This window comes from Scardinius erythrophthalmus (genome assembly GCF_964197995.2).
Source record: "Scardinius erythrophthalmus genome assembly, chromosome: 24".
Taxonomy (NCBI): Eukaryota; Metazoa; Chordata; class Actinopteri; order Cypriniformes; family Leuciscidae; genus Scardinius; species Scardinius erythrophthalmus.
The window spans coordinates 8,855,901-8,861,559 of record NC_138244.1 but is presented as its reverse complement, the minus strand read 5'-3'; positions in this window follow the sequence as shown (position 1 = coordinate 8,861,559).

The window sequence follows — 5,659 nt, the reverse complement described above, 5'->3', positions numbered from 1 at the left end:
TAAATGCTTGAACCCCGATAAATGCTGCTTGCAGCTTTAATTATTATTATTATTATTATTCTTCTCCGCTAAAACGCATCGTGCAGCCCAAACCGTAAGTGCTGGAGACTTGAAACTTTGTCAGATGGTAGTACAAAAATCGAGGAAAGGTTCAGAGAGTATGACCCCGATTGGCCTATAGGTGGCGCTATAGCAACCAAAAGCGCGAAACTGCTCATAACTCCTAGACCGTATGTCGTAGACTCAAGTGTCTTATATCATTGGAAAGCTGGACGCCTGACGAACAAAACGTATATCTCCGATTTCATTTCCGTCATGATAGATTTTCCGCCATTTTGAATTTTGTCGAAAATCTACTTTTGCGAACTAGTCCCTGGATTTTTGCCCGATCGGAACCAAACCAGTGCAGAAATGTTCTCTGGAGTCTGAAGATCAATAATTATCGAAAAAAAGTTGAAATTTCGATTCATGGTCGCTAGGGGGCGCAAAATAATCGTTGTGGGAGGAGCCTATTTTACTAAAATGGCTATAACTTAAAAAGCAAATAAGATAGCTTCACCAAACTCGGTACACATATGTATGGGTTCTGTCTGGGGTCACAGTAAAAAAATCGCGACGATTGAACGCTAGGTGGCGCTATAACATGAAAAAAACAAAACAGGCTATAACCACCTGACTGTTTGTCCGATTGACTTGAAAATTGGTATGCCGTGTCTTGGTCCAAGGTGCCATGTATGTCTATGAGGACATTGGCGTATCTCAAAAAACATGGCCGCCATTGGCCAATGAAGTCGAGCACCTATTAGACAAGGTTAACGGAGGCCGATCGGAACGAAACTCGATGGGCATGTTCGACTCATGGCCCTAGAGGTCTGTAAGAATTTTGAAAGAAATCGGCCACTAGTTGGCGCTAACGAGTTTAATGGCTCTGTAATCACGTGGTGTTACACTCATCCACACAATATGCATATCATTTGATAGATCTGCTTATGCTGAACAACTTTGCCTCAAGAACCATTGCTGTCAATCAAACCGTTCATTAATTATTTGCGAATATGTTAAAAACCTACTTTTGCGAACTAGTCCTAGGTTTTTCGCCCGATCGGAACCAGACCAGTCTAGGACAATTCTCTGGACTCTCTATATCAATAATTATCGAAAAAAAGTTGAACTTTTGCATTTGGATGGCTGTAATAGGGTCATTTATAAAATGGGCGTGGCAAAATACACTAAAACCCTATAAATCCTAAATGAAAACTCAGAACTTCACAGAAATTGGTGAGCATATGTGAAATAACATCTTTAACAAGCATGCAAAATTTTATGGAGATCGGACCAAAGGTGGCGCTATAACTGTTAAAAGGCTTTAAAACCATATATTTCCTATGGTAAACTGCCTGTATTGGCTGTAAATGTTCTTTTCCATCTCTGATCATATAATTTTCATATCATAATGTTCAAAACTAGTGCAATACAATTCTCTGGACTCACTAGGTCAATAATTGTCAGAAAAAGTTGAACTACTTCATTTGGATAGTTATAATAGGTTAGCAAGTATCCCTGAAAGCCTATATCTCTTTAATGAATGACTCAGACCTTCTTAAAAAGCCAGTGAAATATCACTCTGAACATGCATGAACATTTTCAGACTGATCGGACAAAATTTGCCTCTATAACAGTTAAAAAGGTGAAAATTATATCAATATAATGGCATATTAAGCCAATAAGTTGTATTTTACTGCCCCCTGCTGTTTAAAATAGTCATTTTGTCATATTGTTCTATAATTTATATTTAGACTGTATAAAATCACTATTTTAACATTTACAATTACATTTAGTCAAAATCCATCTGTTAAAGTATTAGTATTGACAGTTTGATTACATCATATAGTTCAAATGTCTGTATCTACAACATATGTGTGTGTAGTCTTAGGTTTCTGAATAAATTCTGAATCTTCTGATTAATAGCTTACAAAGACTTTGTGAAATGTTTATAGATCATTCAAATATATTTTCATTATGACATATCCCAATAGCATTGAAAAAACAACAACAACATTTGTCTTTGTGTGTGTGTGTGTGTGTGTGTGTGTGTGTGTGTGTGTGTGTGTGTGTGTGTGTGTGTGTGTGTGTGTGTGTGTGTAAGCATGCATTATTGAGTTAACATGGAAAAACTGGTTTGCTTTAGTGCAGAAAACTGGTAAAAATAATTAAATTTAAAGTGAAACTGAGCCAATAAGTGGTCTTCTAGTGCCCTCTGCTGGCCATTCTACTTATGAAGTCTTTTCACATGTGCTTTGTGCAAATCACTTATATAACAATAACTATTATAACACAATCATATTTTGTCAGTGTTTATCACTTCATTTGCACTGACACTTCACATAATTGATAAATTCATGGTAAACTATGCTAGAACAGGGTAAATAATGGTAAACCGTGGTAAATCAAGATAAACTATGGTAAATCATGCTAGAATGTGGTATATCATGGTAGATCATGCTAGAACATGGTAAATCAAGGTAAACTAAGATAAATTCATGGTAAACTATGCTAGAACAGGGTAAATCATGGAAAACCATGGTAAATCATGCTAGAATGTGGTATATCATGGTAAATCATGCTAGAACATGGTAAATCAAGGTAAACTAAGATAAATTCATGGTAAACTATGCTAGAACAGGGCAAATCATGGAAAACCATGGTAAATCATGCTAGAATGTGGTATATCATGGTTAATCATGCTAGAACATGGTAAATCAAGGTAATCTAAGATAAATTCATGGTAAACTATGCTAGAAAAGGGTAAATCATGGTAAACCATGGTAAATCAAGATAAACTATGGTAAATCATGCTAGAAAAAGGTATATCATGGTAAATCATGCTAGAACATGGTAAATCAAGGTAAACTAAGACAAATGAGTGGTAAACTATGCTTGAACAGGGTAAAAGATGGTAAACTATGGTAAATCAAGTTAAACTATGATAAATCATGCTAGAATGTGGTATTTCATGGTAAATCATGCTAGAACATGGTAAATCAAGGTAAACTAAGATAAAGTCATGGTAAACTATGCTAGAACAGGGTAAATCATGGTAAATCATGATAAACTATGGTAAATCATGCTAGAATGTGGTATATCATGGTAAATCATGCTAGAACATGGTAAATCAAGGTAAACTAAGATAAATTCATGGTAAACTATGCTAGAACAGGGTAAATCATGGTAAATCATGGTAAACCATGGTAAATCATGCTAGAATGTGTTATAACATGATAAATCATGCTAAAACATGGTATTTTCCATCTATGATGTCAGTGGTTACATGCTTGCTACATAAAACTTAATAACTTTTGATGCTTTTGTGCTTAAAACCTTAAAAGCCTTAATAGCTTGAACCCCGATAAATGCTGCTTGCAGCTTTAATTGTATTTGTATTTGTATTCGAGTAAAATTCAAAATAGGCGTAAAAATCTATTTTTTTTTGCGTTACACTTCTAATTTACGTTATAGTGTAAGTATTCTTTAATTATATCCATTATAATAATTATGGATATGCAATATTGGTTGATGTTTTTCCATAAATCAAGCAATGAACATGTAACAAGGAACGTCATTGAAAAGAAAAAAAACATAACAGCCATTACCTACGTTAACGTTACTCTGTCAACAGCCTATTGTCTAAATTACCGAGCTAACAGAGCTACTAGTGTTGTCACGATACCAAAATTTCAGTATTCGGTATAGGCTACCAGTGAAAATCCACGGTTCTCTGTACCTATTTTGGTACCAAAGCTTAATTTAGATTACAAAAGATGGAAACTGTAGTATTAAAAACACTTTACAATAAGATTCCATTTGTTAGATAACATAAGATAAAGTGACCTAACAATAAACAATTATACTGTCGCAATTATTCTCCTTGGGTTAATTTAAAAATACATTTTTAAAATCAAAAGTTAACATTATTTCTGTTAACATTATTTAATGCACAATGAATGAAGTGAACAAACATGACCAATCGAATGTTTGTAATAAATAACATTCACAAACATTAATTAATGTTGTAAAAATATATTGTTCGCTCAATGTGTTGATGTTTAATAAAGCATTAAGTAATGTTAATGAATGGTATCTTTGTTACCAAACTATACAGGAGATAAAACGTGTTTTATTTGACTTGACTGTACTTTTATTTGATCCAAAACTGCATTCATATTTAATTTTAAAAGGGCTTTTTAAACCTGCGTCTGTCGTTGCTATGCAACCATAGGCGCGCCTGGAAAAACGAGCGCGCCTACATTTGAAATCTGCACGCGCAAAAACCGCGCTATGTGAACGGCCCCTTATGACAACGTGATATTAGCCTAATCCAAAATATTTCCATATGTGGCTCTTTCCTCCTTTCTTATCAACAAGTGGATTTACAGCCACCACATCAGCAGCACCGCCAGTCGCTATGTCTCAGCGCTTATGAACTATGAAGAGGACGCAACGGCACGCGCTTCGTGGCTCGGGCATGCACGCGCATCAACTACCGGGTTTGAGAGGTGTCAGTCACCTCTTTTACTCACTCACTCACTCACTCACTCTGCACTGCGGTCTCATGAGGAAACGCAGCTTTTTGATATAAAGTTTTTCTTGTTCCCGAATACAAATATTTTAAAAAGTATTTGTTCGAAATAAGTATTCGTAAAAAACACGTTATTTGTGCCTTTCCGAATACCGTATTCGGGTTCGGCTCCACCCCTAATAGATATCATTGGCCTTGAGTCTCTTGCTGAAAAATCCTCTCGAATATCCTTTTCACTTTCACATTTTCAAAAATTGTGTTTGGTTACGAGACCAAATTGCAAGAACCAATTATTTTGCAGAGAACATGATTTTCAGTGGTTATAATATCTTAAATTTCATTCTGTTCACTTTAGAATGATTTAGAATACAGCGAAGGAGTCATATGATCTACCTTCTGGAGCTTTTTGGTCATTTTCACAGCTTGACAGTCCATGGTTACTGTATTTGTTCATTGTATAGGAAAAGTGCAGCTTTGATATTCTTCTCATTTTGCGTTCCATCTGGGAAAGAAATCATACGGGTTTTAAACAACATGAGGGTGAGTATAAATGACATGATCTCTATCAGCGCCTCTCTCATTTTATTAAAGTCCTCCGTGGCGATATTGAGTTTTATTGCAGTCTCAGCCCTCAGACTTATTAAGAAGAATGGCCTCTTTCTCAAACGCCTGGGCTCAGAGAGCAAGTTGCCCTTTTAGCACAAAAACCCATCTGCTGTGGAGAAAACCGAATCTGGTCTCAACTGAGCATGAAAGGGCATCTAAAAAAAAAATATACAAAAAAAAAAGCCAGTCTGATTTCAGTAGACCTGTCAGCCTACTGAGAAGATGGTGGTATTTCCAGCTCTCTCCAAAGGCTGTCTGGTAAATCAATACCCAATATCCCAGCTATCACGGAGGACGTTTAGATATAAAAAGCAGCATCTCTTGTGAGCTTTTGTTAACTGTACTCAACATTTCACACCCCACGCCTCTCTTCCGCTCAAGCCACATTAAATGGTAGACAACTCCCTACTGCCCCCTGTCTGTGATTCAGAGCACAATTAAGCTTCTGGCAACAAAGGGAAACAAATGCCAAATATC